The sequence below is a fragment of the Ambystoma mexicanum genome, chromosome 8 (genome assembly GCF_040938575.1).
Source record: "Ambystoma mexicanum isolate Mex_15411 chromosome 8, UKY_AmexF1_1, whole genome shotgun sequence".
NCBI classification, from domain to species: domain Eukaryota; kingdom Metazoa; phylum Chordata; class Amphibia; order Caudata; family Ambystomatidae; genus Ambystoma; species Ambystoma mexicanum.
Window position 1 is genome coordinate 867659506 of NC_090929.1, and position 14999 is coordinate 867674504.

Sequence of the window (14999 nt, forward strand, 5' to 3'; positions counted from 1 at the left end):
TAGACTAGGCGTTGACTTAGCTGTAGTGTTGAATTGAATCCTCTTACAGGAGGTGGTGGTGCTATGGGAGGCAGCCCATGCAAAGCCCTGGTATAGTCCTCCATGGCAGCAAGCATGCGGGTGTGGAAGGTCTCGTTCTGGAGGATGATAGTACGGAGATCCCTATGCAACAACTGACAGGTTGCCTGCATTTCTGCACGCATGGCCTCCCGTGATGCCCGGCTCTCCTCCTGAGTTGCCTGCAGCTCAGCTGAGAGCGAACGTGTGAGCCACTCCAGCTGCTGTTCTGTCCTCAAATTTGTGGAAGCCTCAAGTTCAACAATAGTCTCCCTGATGTTATGGAGTTCTACCCTCAGGGCTTCGCTGTGGCCCTGTGACTCTATAGAAATGACTTCCCGCAGAGTCTCCAGTGCCGCCCGTCTGTCCCTGTTGGACGCCAACATGTCTTCCCTGTGTGATTGGCAAATGGAGTCTGTTGCCTGCTGTTGGAGCTACAACTGCCTTTCAGGGGGGAGAAAGGAAGTGGCCAACCTCTCCATTGCTTGAGCCATCATTTCAACTGATGCTGCCTGTTGGGTTGCCATACTGTACATGGAGTTCTCCCATACAGTATTGCCTGGTGGCGTACGGCCACCGCATTGGTGGGCAACACACCTGTTTGGGGCAAGGCGATCTGCACCTTGCTGTGCTGGCACTGCCTGAGGCTGCAGGACTGCATTCCCCCTCTGATCTGCTGGCCCAGGAACAAGATCAGATGTTGTGGAGTGTGACCCTGCATCCGTAACCGCCAAAGGCGGAGTAACCAACACTGACATCCCATAGAGGGTTCCATCTCTGGTGCAGGTGGGTTGGACAGTCCAGAATCCCTGCCAGAAACACTCACCTACGACGGCACATAAGTCTCATCATCCGATTCAGCACCTGAATAGAGGTCTGGGGAGGTGCACCCAGAGACACCCCTGGACAGTATGGTCTGCAGTAACAAAGGGTTTTCACCCACCATCACACCACATCCTCCACTGGTGCCCGGTCGTGCTTGACATTCCTCCTGGGTCTGCACCATCTCCTCCACCTCAACAGCATCAAGTGCGTCACCACCTGCAAAAACATGAAAGACAACAAATGGAAACAGACATGAGCACCATAGCACACACATAGGCCTGACACGGCAGAGATCCAGTACATGAATTATACATGTCCCACATGACTATAACCCTGGCATGCATGCACTGTCAATGAGTTGGAAGGGGAGGCAAAAAGCACACACTGATGACACCAAGATGCAAAGCAAGACATTTGATGCATGCTGGGTAGCACTGGCATCACACATTAGCCTGTGAGTGGCATGTCCAATACACATACATGACACATGCCATCACACAGATGGCATGTAGCCTAGCCATGGTACATTCCACAAGTACAGCCATATGTCAGTGAATGAGTACTGTCAGCCATCCATGTGAGATGGACATGATGAGATGAAAAATGCTACATAGTGTGACAAAGTACGCATGTGACACTCACTGCAACACATCCAGTGTACAAGAATACAGTGATTGCAGGCAGATGTACACATCAATGGTTGGTCGCTTAAACTTGACAGGAAACAACTATCATGTACCACATACAAACAGGCACCAAAAATCAATGTGAGCAGGCCAATACTCAATTAGCCTGAATGGTCTAATCATTCACATAACAAGGTAACAAATGTGGGTCAATGTAGGGTGTAATCAATGACAGAAGCATGTCACATATGTGACAATAGGGCTGAAAAATGTGTTGCAAAAGTGGGAGAATTGAAACAAATAGCCTGAATGAACACTGAAAAATTCTGAACAATGTTGTTGCAAAATGACAGTTCAAGGGCAACTGCAGTAATGTAGCGCTAAATGGCTACTGTGGGCAGAAGGGATACTGTCATACCCAAATCCAAGGCCAGTGAATGTTTTGGACAAAGCACATGGGTGACCCATACCACTCAGGTGCACACACCCTCACCTGGCACTCAATCAGAACCCGCCACCCACACAACATACATATGGATTACACACACATGCATGGGCACTCACCGGACATGCGTCGTAATCTGGTAGGTCTCCTACGCCTTGGATCTGTTCCTCTGTGACTAAGGTTCCAGCAACAGACTCACGTTCAGTGAGTTGGTTGTCCTCTTGTGGAGACTCACCGCCAGTCACCAGAGTAGAAGCATGATTTGAGGCCAGCTTGTTCTTTGCTCTGCGTTTCAGGTAATTCCACCGCTTGTAGCAATCATCAGCTGTGCGCCTCACAAATCCAAGGGCACTAATGATGTCCGCGATGGTCTGCCAGTGTGCCTTACGTTGACCGGGTGTGGTCTTGCACCCTGCAGTCACCACCATTTCACGGCTATGTGCCGACACATTGGCCACAAGTGCATCAAGTTCGGCGTCATTAAAGCTAGGCTTCCTTGACGTGCCGGAGTGTGTAGCCATGTCTGGGGTCTCAGCCTGTAGTGCCAGAGCACCCTTCTTCCTCTTTTTCAAAGGTGTTGCGGATCCTGAGTGGCTTACGTCACTCTGGTCATTAGGGGCAGAAGCGCCGGTGGACTGGGTACTAGGAGTGTGCGAATGCACAATGACCATAGGTCTTGGTGCAGGCATTGGCTGCAGGGTGATGTTGGCAGGGGCAACGTCGGTATGATGGACCGGACCGACACTGTCCCGGCTGGGAGACTCAGAGCTGAGGTGGATCGAGCTGCAGCTGCCCCTGCAGCCCCCCCACCCTGCCTACTTGGGGCAGCAGATGACATAGCTGCCCCAGATTCACATGGCCTGGTGACAGCAACTTGCACCGCCACACGGGGCTTAGACTTGCTGACCTAGAAATCAGCTTGGGAGTCATCCTGTGCTGGTTCAGGTGCCTCAATGGGCTGGTCCAACAAGGGCTGAGCTGGGATGGTGTCAGCTACGTTTCCCACAACCATGGGGGGGGGCATGGGTGTCCCTAATTGCTCCTCCACACATGGGGGTCTAGGGGCACCCTGCAAATCCTGGCCACGTCCCCTACTGCACCCACCACACCCACCTTTTGGAGGTCGGCCACCTTTGCCTCCCTTACCGCTTGGTCGCCTCCCAACCATGGCGCTGATGTTCTTGTGCGTATGGGAGTAGCAGTAAACAATTGTCCTGGGCAATTGGGGGTTAAAAGGGTAGTGTACTAGATGGAATTCGTACCCTAGTGCTCTAGCAAGGCTGTCTGTGACCCCTGGGGGAAGATGATGGGTCATGTAACGCACAGGCACCCCGAAAACAAAAAATAACGTGCACGCAACCCCTCGTAGACCACGTGCGTGGAAAAATGAACCCACACTATGCTGTGGCACCCATAAACACAAAATTAAGCGTGCGCGTAATACACGAAGCCTACAATGACCTCTGAAGGGTTACGCGACACACGGGGCAAGCACAGTTGGTAAATACGTGCGCGACACACCGTCTGCCTGGAAAAAGAACGTGAAAAAGACGCGCGTGTGCGCGTTGGCAACACCCCCGCCAAAAGAAGAATTGTACGCTGTCTGAGGAGACAGGACAAAAGAAGAAGTGAACGCTGTTTGAGGAACAGGCCCAACAAAAAAATTGAACGCTGTCAGAGGTAACAGGGAGCACAAACTTGAAACGCTGTGAAGTAATCGCGTGTGAACCGACAAGAAGTACAGAATTCACCCACTCACTCTCCACAAAAAGCACGTACAAGGAAATGGCGTCCTATATGTACCTTTCAAACCGGCCTACACGTACGACGTCACTTACGCGTGTACGGGCTAAGGCCCTTTACTCCAATTACACTAGCTGACACTCGGACGTGCAGATTTTGCACGTGTACGATGAACATGCACCTGTGTTGAGGGAAACGCCCTTGCGCGTCACGTCACAGACGCGTAGGCCCTTTCCTCGGATTACATGCATTCACACGTGGACTTGCAGTTTTTTCACGCGCCCCGAACCACCATGTCCACGTCACAAGGGAAACGCCTGCGCACGTAACGTCACAGACGCGCTTACGCACTAAGGGCCTTTCCTCGAATTACATGCAGACGTGCAAGATTTTCACGTGACAAATCCCTCCGTATCAAGCTGGCCATGCAACAACACACAGAAGACCACGCTCCTGCCCAGAAGGCCGAATTACTGCCCCCCAGAGCCCCGAGCATGCTCCCACCTGCCATCTGCTGCTGCCTGCCTGCCTGCTGCCCACGTGCCCTGCTATTTGGTGCCTGCACGTCAGCCAGGGTTCCAGTTGCTGTGTCCACCCCTACTGGAACAGAAGACTCCCAACTGGGATACCATCGCTCCACAGCCCAGCCCCAGGATCCTGTTGCCCACCCACACCTGCCTCGGGGGTCACCATGTCGGGGCAAACACCATCTGAGATCATTGGCGACCCCCAGCCAGAGAGGCAGAGGGCCACAAGCTTCAGTGTGAAGGAAGTTGGTGTCCTGGTGGAGCATGTCCTGGGGCATTTTGATGCCCTCTTCGGAACATCACGCGCCAACAAGGAAGGACAGGAGAGGATCTGGGACGACGTAGTGGTTGCCATCAACGCGGAGGGGGTAGCAACCAGTGACATCAAGCACGTCAAGAAGTGCTGGGAGGACTTCAGGTCCAGGACCCTCTACATGGCCCGGCGCCTCGCGGAGGGGGGCCGGGTCAGCATGAGTGACATCCAGATGAGGGTCCTGGAACGCGTATGCCCAGCACTCCACGGCCAGATCCTTCGGAGGAAGACCCGTCTGGAGTTGAGCGCTAAGTGGCCAAGCATTGGTGTCTGAGAGAGGTCATGTTGCAGTGTTCTGGTAGTCTGATACTTGCCTGTATGTGTGACATAGGCCATGTATGGATGTGTTCATGCAGGCACATCATGGTCATGCATGTGAGACCAGTAATGTGTGAACCACATGGTTGGTGCATGTGTTACAATGCAACATGGGGAGCTGTATGCCAAATGCACACATGAAAGCATGCCAGTCTCTATTCTTAGACATGGTGGGGGCGTGAGGGATGGGTGCTGCTGTCATGTACATATATGGTGCACATGTGTGTGTGTGTCTGAGAAGTGTGTGTGTGACTTTGAAACACCATGGATGCATGACACATGTCCGTGATGATGTGTACATTCACTCATGCAGTGCGGTCATCGTTGTATGTACTGTGTCTATCCACTGTGTCTGTGGTGTACAAGTCATGATGCATGACCCTCTGGTGATGTGTGTGCATGGGATCAGTGTGAGCCATGATGCATGTGAGTTTGAAGACAACATTTTGGTTAATAGAGGCTCTTGTACATGGATGCTGACGTTGATTGAAGGCGCCGTACCTGTTTCTGCATGTGTGTTGTGTGCATTCACCCATGTGTTGTGGAGGGACAGGATGGAAGTGACGTTTGACACTGCCACTCATGTGCTATTGCTTCCTGTCTAGGGGAATATTGTACTGTACCCTGATGCTTGTGCTCTATGTCTCCCTCTACGCAGCCTCAAGTGAAGAAGAGGGCGGAGACGGCGCTGTGGAGCCAAGTGGCGGGGATGCCTCCACCGGGCAGCGACGCAAGGCCCAGCCACCCTCCCAGGACTTGCCAGCATCCGGGAGCGAGGGGGCTTGAGCCGCGTCTGCCACTATGGCTGTGGCGGAAGGGCCGGGTGAGCCCCCACAGGGGCTTGCAATGGCGGAAGACAGTGTGGAGATATCCAGGTTGGGGGTCTCCACAGAGGAGGAGGAGCCCGCTACTGAGCCGCACATGGGGCCTGGTGGGGGTAGTACCACTGGTGCAAGTGGTGCAGTCCAGGGCCAGGGTCAGGTGGCAGCACAGGTCACAGCGGAGGGGCCTTTGCATGTCGCTGTCCTTGACTCTGTGACTGCACCACCATGCACTAGCAGGGAAGCCCTGTCCCAGGCCCGTCCGCAGGTAGGGGAGAGTGCCATGTCATCTGCCTCTCCACTACCTGCGGACGAGGGGTCCCATGAACGTATGGGCTCCGTCCTGATTGGTGTCGCGTTGCACACGCGTGAAATTCGTTTTTGACGTGCGTTCTTTATGGGCGGAGAACGCATGCCATCACGAACAGCAGCGTCGCAACGTGGCACTGTTGGGAAGGGCCCTGGTCGGTGGGTTCCTACATGTGACGCGCACTCTGGCGGACCTCACCTCCTCTGTGGAGTCTATGCGCCAGTCGTTCTCCCTGCCGTCTTCCGACCCAGATTCCACCAGGGCCCCCTGTGACCTGGCCTGACCGACACAGCCAGCTTGGTGGAGATCCCTTCCCTGCCAAATCGGGAGTCGGCGGTCCAGCAGGGGTGGACACCACAACTGGAGACCAGCTGATGGAGGATGCGCAGGCATCATCGGGCAGGACACATGGAAAGCAGCAGCAGCAGAAGCAGGCTCTAGGTGGGAGCAATGATGGCTCAGGGCCATCGACATCAGGGGGACAGGCATCGGCCAGACGGCAGGATGACCTTGGAATGGGTGTGTCTTCCGTGTGGCTGTGGTTGGGCCAGCGTATAGGTGCGGACCAGCGGCGGGCGGAAGAGGCGCGGCTCACCATGGTCAGGGCGGTGTTCTCCATGCGTCGGGCATTGAGGCGGGCAGAGTGCCTCGAGGCGACTCGCAGGGAGTTGGAACAGGCCATGAGTGCCTCCCTGCGAGACCTCGGGGCCAGGACAGAGGCCCGCCTCCAGCAAATAGACATGGAGTTTGATGATGCCCTGGCCGAAAACATCACTGAGTGAGCCGCAGGACTTGCCCGTCGCCATTGTAAATAGTTTATAGTGTTAGGTATCCATTTATTTATTTTTTGGGGCTTTTGGACTATGCCCCACACTTTTGTATATAGTTTTTTTGTTAGGTAGGTTATTAGATAGGTTTCATTTGTTTCGTTGGGCTCATGGACCCTTGAAAATTGGATTGTACATAGTTGGACATTGGATTTGTTTGGACATTTTAATTTAATTTCACCATGGATCAATGGATTTACCTTTTTGCGTTTCATTTGAATTTGGTTTGGTGGACAGAGAGTTTTGGCCATTTTTCTTTTGGGTTACTTGGGTTTTTTTGAGGAATTTCTTTTTATTTGGACATGCATTTCATTTCGTGTTTGCCATTATTTTATGCTTTAAGTACTTTCAATTGGTTTTCATGTTAATACATTTTGATCTTTTACTTCAATGTGTGGGATTCACTCATTGGGTTCATGCATGTCGACATGTGGGTTTACTCAATCAATGGCAACCTGTGTGTGTGTGTGTGTGTGTGTGTGTGTGTGTGTGTGTGACGGACATGTGTTGATGTACATAGTTGACTTTTGGTTTGTGTCATGAGATGGGCATGTCACTGCTGGGTGGGTGAGTGGGTGGGGGGACATGAGTGGGACATGAGTGGGGGCCTGCTGGCAGGTGACCCTCACTGCTGGGGTGTGTGGGTGCAGGGGGACATGTGTGGGACATGAGTGGGGGCCTGCTGGCAGGTGCCCCTCACTGCTGGGGGGTGGGGGTGCAGGGGGACATGAGTGGGGGCCTGCTGGCAGGTGCCCCTCAGTGCTGGGGGGTGGGGGTTGTGGGGGACATGAGTGGGGGACTGCTGGCAGGTGACCCTCACTGGTGTCGGGTGCGGGTGCAGGGGAACATTAGTGGGGGCCTGCTGGCAGGTGCCCCTCACTGCTGGGGGGTGGGGGTGCAGGGGGACATGAGTGGGGGCCTGCTGGCAGGTGCCCATCACTGCTGGGAGTTGGGGTGCTGGGGGACATAAGTGGGACATGAGTGGGGGCCTGCTGGCAGGTGACCCTCACTGCTGGGGGTGGGGTGCAGGGGGACATGAGTGGGGGGCCTGCTGGCAGGTGCCCCTCACTGCTGGGGGGTGGGGGTGCAGGGGAACATGAGTGGGGGCCTTCTGGCAGGTGCCCCTCACAGCTGGGGGGTGGGGGTGCTGGGGGACATGATTGGGACATGAGTGGGGGCCTGCTGGCAGGTGACCCTCACTGCTGGGGGGTGGGAGTGCAGGGGGACCTTAGTGGGGGCCTGCTGGCAGGTGACCCTCACTGCTGGGGTGTGGGTGCAGGGGGACATGAGTGGGACATGAGTGGGGGCCTGCTGGCAGGTGACCCTCACTGCTGGGGGTTGGGGGCTCAGGGGGACATGAGTGGGACATGAGTGGGGGCCTGCTGGCAGGTGCCCCTCACTGCTGGGTTGTGGGGGTCCAGGGGGACATGAGTGGGGGCCTAATGGCAGGTGACCCTCACTGTTGGGGGTGGGGGTACAGGGGGACATGAGTGGGACATGAGTGGGGGTCTGCTGGCAGGTGAATCTCACTGCTGGGGGGTGGGGGTGCTGGGGGACATGAGTTGGTGATCACTAGTGCAAGGTGACATGTGGCCTGGCTGGGGGCATGCCCATGGTGGATAGACTGCCTGCGGGACATGACCATGGGTGCTGGGTAGTCCCCTGTGGTGTGGGTTGCCTGCAGGGACCGTGGAGGGGGTAGAGGGCACACCTGTGAGAACCCACACTGCCAATTGACGTGTGGGACTCCCCGCGCACCCCCCTGGATACACGTACCCCACTCTGACATCGAAAGCACGTGTGGAACTGCGTTATACACGTACCCCGCTCGCACAGGCCCAATCGCGTGGGAAACTTCCCGCAGACCCCAGTTATCCACATAGACTGCACGTACAGGGCCTGCCGCGTGTGAAACTTCCCGCGCAACCCCCAAATCCACGTACCCCGCACGCACAGGGCCAATCGCGTGTGATACTTGCCGCGCACCCCAGTTATCCATGTAGCCTGCACGCACAGGGCCTGCCGTGTGTGAAACTTCCCGCGCACCCCCCAAATCCACATACCCCGCTCACACAGGGCCAATCGCGTGTGAAACTTCCCGCACACCCCAGTAATCCACGTAGCCCGCACGCACATGGCCTGCCGTGTGTGAAACTTCCCGTGCACCCCCAAATCCACGTACCCCGCACACACTGGGCCAATCGCATGTGAAACTTCCTGTGCACCCCAGTAATCCACGTACCCCACTCGCACAGGGCCAATCGTGTGTGAATCTTCGCGTGCACCCCAGTAATCCACGTAGCCCGCACGCACAGTGCCAATCGCATGTGAAACTTCCTGCACACCCCAGTTATCCACATAGCCCGCACGCACAGGGCCTGCTGCGTGTGATACTTCCTGCGCACCCCCCGAATACACGTACCCTGCATGCACAGGGCCGATCGCGTGTGAAACTTCCCGCGCATCCCAGTAATCCATGTACCCCGCTCGCACAGGCCCAATCGCGTGTGAAACTTCCCGCGCACCCGAGTAATCCACGTAGCCCGCACGCAGAGGGCCAATCGCGTGTGAAACTTCCTGCGCACCCCAGTTATCCACGTAGCCCACATCCACGCAGCCCACACGCACAGGGCCTGCCGCTTGTGAAACTTCCTGCACACCCCCCAAATCCACGTACCCCGCACGCACAAGGCCAATCGCGTGTGAAACTTCCTGCGCACCCCAGTAATCCATGTACCCCAATTGCACAAGGCCAATCACGTGTGAAACTTCCCGCGCACTCCAGTAATCCACGTAGCCCGCACGCACAGGGCCAATCGCTTGTGAAACTTCCTGTGCACCCCAGTTATCCATGTACCCTGCTCGCACAGGCCCAATTGCGTGTGAAACTTCCCACACACCCCAGTTATCCATGTAGCCCGCACGCACAGGGCCTGCCGCTTGTGAAACTTCCCGTGCACCCCCCAAATCCACGTACCCTGCACGCACAGGGCCAATCAGGTGTGAAACTTCCCACGCACCCCAGTAATCCATGTAGCCCGCATGCACAGGGCCAATCGCGTGTGAAACTTCCCGCGCACCCTAGTTATCCACGTGCCCCGCTCGCAGAGGCCCAATCGCGTGTGAGACTACCCGCGCAGCGGGGTACATGTATTCAGAGGGGTGCGCAGGGAGTTTTACAGGCGTTTTCGTGGTTGTGAGCCTGTGCGCCATGTACGGGATTTATGCGCTGTACATGCGCACGGGGAGGGTATGGGGGCATAACTGGCGCTGCTGCAGGGTCGCTGCGCCACTCTGCGCCACGGCTGGTTTTGGATGTTAAAATCCATGAATACGCTGTGCACGGAAATGGATTTTAGCGCACGCGGCAGGCACAGAAAGTCGCACGCATACACTGTGCGCCAGCCGCGTGCACCACTTGTGCGCAGAATTCTATGAATTACCCCGTTAATATCTTGTGAGGTCCAAAATTAAAAGTTCATTATTAACTTTAAAGTTGTGAAATTCAAAAGTTGACCTGAAGTTAGCTGGTGAGAATGTAAAGTATTGAATGATTTGAATGGATCTCCAGCGGGAGTATGATATTGGCTGATAACTCCCCAAGGGAATGTGGTACATTCTGTTGTCAGTAGCACAAGATAAAGCGCCAATGAGGAATAGTAAATGAATGGGCATTCCCATTGATATGTACGGTATGTGCCTAGAAACTGGCATATCATTCATGCATCCATGACAACAAAGATTTTACTACTATTCATAAAAACACATTCATCTCATGTTCACAGTTGAGACCTTCCTGTACACATCGTAAATTGCAGATACATTTAACTTCAATTTGCCTTAACTTAAGTTGCAAATCACCTCCCCTTTTGCCCAATTGGGCTTTCTTGAGTCCAAAAAAGTTAATGGGGGTCATTCTGAGCATGGAGGTGAGGTAAAAACCATGCCGGTAATGATTTACCGGCATGGTTTTCCGCTCTATGCTATTCTGACCCCTCAGACCGTTAATTACCTCACCGTAAACTACAATGCCGTAATTATTGGTCTTGGGTCGCGCGCGCGCCCCACCATGCCGAAATTAACGGCATGGCGTAAACTGGAGCTGATCACAATTAAGGAGCACACGTAAATTACGGCCTCCTCAAGCCCGTAAAGTACCTTACCGGCATGGAGTACATACAGGCATCTCAGAGAAGGAGTAAAGAACCCTGAGCAGTGGGTCCCAGAGCCACAGGTGCACACCTGCAACACAGATGGAGGCCAGGAGTCTGCCACAGCAGAAAAGGAACACACCCACACGCCACCCCCTCCCACACCAAGATGACACCAATAGAACAATAAAGGCCACAACCACACAAACCCCTGCAACCACACCACGCCCCCCCCCACTGAGGAGACACAGGGGTAGAAGGAGGGGGAGACAGGCCCTGCATGCAGCACCAGTGCAGCCTCCGTTACCACCCCAGCAGCCCCCATGCACACGCGGCATGTCCGGCCACTCAAGGAGAAGTCCTACCAGATAGACACCCCTGACCACCTAGACTGTGACACCGTCACCACCATATTGCGCCACAGACACAAGAAAAACGAGCACCATACAAATGTACAGTGCCAACCTGGCACAAGTGACGGTGTTGCCTGTGCCCCACACCCATGCCACAGGCACCTACCAGCACACAGTAGCATGTCACAACTGTCAATTAGGCGGCCACATGTACAAGTGCCGTTACACCTCCCCAAGCACAGAAGGGCCTACCAATCCCCAACATGGACCACCCATGAGATACACAACAGTAAAGCTGGACCTAATGCAAATGGAGGCATGACAAATAACAATGGTGCCCCTGACAGCACCCACAGGTCGTATGTGGACCAGCATGGCATGCAGGTGGCGGACAGCAACTGCAAACAGTACCAATCCCCCTACGTGCAGATGGAATCCAACGCTACCAAGAACCGCACACATGGGTGGGCCCGACACCAAACAACTACACATGACTCAAAGGGCCAGCAGTTCACCACGCCACCACACCACATGGTCCAACATGCAGGATGACCAGCCTGGCTGGCGGTTGAATCGTCTGACTGTGTCATGCAAGTGCACTAGTGCCATGGGGTGGGTGCCTGCATGAACCAACTGGGTTGAAACGATGAAGCCACCGTACGGTGTTCACCCCAACAACAAACCTGCCACAGAACCAGTGCAATGGCACATATGAACAGATTCCCACTTTGCTAGAATAAGGCACTCACAACACACTACATCTCCACCAACTGACAAGGGCTAATCACACTACACCAGCACCACTCATTGGCGGACACCACAACCGTAAGAGCATATCGGAAGACACACTGCACATGCACAATGTGGCATCCCCCAGCTTGGCACCACATTGGAGACCCATCCCTGGGAGTGGAATTAAGGGAGGGCAGCAGGGGTACGAGATCACGTCACCGGCATGGCACACCCATAGGAGTGTTGGGAATTACCATAGAATGGATCAGAGCAGGATGATGACCATGATCAACAGACTACAGCCATCACACACAAATATGATTCTACACAGTACACTGCATCACATTGATCCGACATCAGGACAGCAGCATGCAACAAAGGAACATGTACCCCAAGATGTCCACACCATCGTTCACGGACCATCATGTAGAGGCAACTCCCCACTGCATTCCATTGCATCGGACACATATTTGTGTCCATGATCGTGCGCAATACATCTATGGACATGTGCAGATGGCCGTCATTGAAACCCTGCCATGACAGCCAAGTACTCTTCTCCACCATGACAGTCCACACACTCACCTCATTTGGCTACACATGCAGCTGTTGTTGGCTGTCCCTTGACAACAAGCCACATGACCCCTGTCATTAACCCCCTAAACAGGCCCATGGGGCAACCAGACAATGGCCATACCCGTGCATGCGTGTGGATGAAGCAGTCACCTGGCTTGCGTGAAGCACATATGTGCCAGTGAAGCAGGACTGGTGGTTGACCCATCCACTGATATCTGGTGTCGAATGAGCCCATGTCATATGTGCAGATGGACAAAAAGTGCATCCCTACATGAGCGGCTATCACCCCTGACATGGTACTGCTACAACCACAGGACGATGCGGTGAAGGCGGAGGTGGAAGTGGCAACAAAGGTTCATTGAGGCAGTGCCCTTGAGGGACATGTAATGCTCTGTACTTACAGTGGACAAGATCTCCAGGACAAAAGTCAGTAGAGGGTGTCATGACACAGGCACACAGGGCACTGGACTTGTGTATACTTGTACACCATGCACTGGCAGTAGTCAATGAACAAATGTGCAATGATGAATGTCCACAATGGTTGAAGTTTGCAACACCAATTGTGTATTGTGAGGAAAACAAAATAGTGCATACATCAGCAGCAGCCCCTCCCCCCCACCCTCCCCCCAACTCCAGAACAAACCATCACCCTCCTCCCTCCTCCCCCCAACTCCAGAACAAACCATCACCCCACTCCCCCCTCCCCCGACTCCAGAGCAAACCATCACCCTCCTCCCCCCTCCCCCAACTCCAGAACAAACCATCACCCCCCTTCCCCCAACTCCAGAACAAACCATTACCCCCCTCCCCCTCCCCCGACTCCAGAACAAACCATCACCCCCCTCTCTCCTCCCCCCAACTCCAGAACAAACCATCACCCTCCTCCCCCCTCCCCCCAACTCCAGAGCAGTCATCCCATGTAGGATGTGAAGCCCACATGTGGCAGGAATGCCTAATGTTTCTTGCTCCCCTTGCCTGGGGGAGGCATATCCCGCTGACGCATGGAACGCTGAGGGCGTCTCTCCATGCTGCCTTGCGTGGCCTCACTGGTTGTGGCCGTGTCCTCCTGCTGTGGCTCGGAATTTGAATGGCCTGCCTCAAGGGCATTCGCTATGGGGCCAAGTACATGACATAGCCGGGTCGTGCTGTCTGTCAAAGAGTCACACAATTTGGTGGTGCACTCGTTGAGGGACTGCCACATTTGACTGAGTTCTTCATGCAATTCTGCCCTGTCCTGGCGGTTGTCCGTAATGTAGTTTTGTATGAGGTCCGTCAACTGATGCACTCGCTGCCCGCCAAAAGATGGGAAACCATTGGAAGATCCACTTGGTCCAGCATGCTCTGCAGGGGGCGGTATGGATGGACTGGGGAGATCGGCGTCATACCCCTGCGGGTTGAGTTCCGGACTGTGCACAGGTGAAGGGGCATCCCCAGAGTCACTGCATGAGGCCAGTGTTACGATGCATGGCTCTGGGCTGTACACTGTGTCTTGGCCATCCTCCAACAAGGCCCCCCAGATGGGTGACGGGCTGTGCTCACACTCATCAGGCGCGATAGCAGCAGCCTCGCCTGAGACACTCGACTGTGCCGAGCTAGGGGTTGCATAGTTGCTGCCGCCGATGCTGTGTGGGATGGTGGTCCGGCAGCTTCCAGTGGACTTTCCATAGGCAGAGGGGTGGTTGTTTTTTGTGCTGGCTTTGGCCTGACCCTGCCACTACCCATGGAGGTGCTTGGCCGGCTGGATTGGGGCTCTGTGCTGTCATGGTCAGTGCCTGTGGGGGTAGAAGAGAGGGACAACATTAGTGAATGTGCAATGTCCTATTTGCATACATGGCTGTATGGACATTTCGGTCATTTTGGGTTTGTTCTGTTTTGGGGGTAGCTATGGCAGTGGTACATGTGCATGGTAATGACATATACACATGTTTGGGAGTGACGCATTGTGCCCTGGTTATGTACATTTTGGCTAGTACAATGCCTAACACGCTGGACAGTGTGCATGATGGGCTGTGCAAGTCAATGCACTATGGTTGAGGTGCGTTATGTACTCGCACTTGGACCATCGTTAGGCGGCACTTGCCTCAGCATTTGTTGGATGGGGGGATGCGTTGGATGGGGGGAGGGCAACACAAGAGGGTGCCTTCGATGGCCCCTGGGTCAGTTTTCATCATGAAATGGACATTGCCAGTGTACACTGTGGACACTCACCTCCTTCTGCAGAAGTCGTTCCCCCGCACTCCATGGTCCCCACACCCTCAATGGATTCAGTGCCAATGAGAGCCGCACAGGTCTCCTCCCACGGCTCAAGTTGGACTGCGGTACTTGAGCCACTTCCCGTCTGCGGGGCCTGGCTGCGGTTGCTGGAGAGGAGGCCCTGC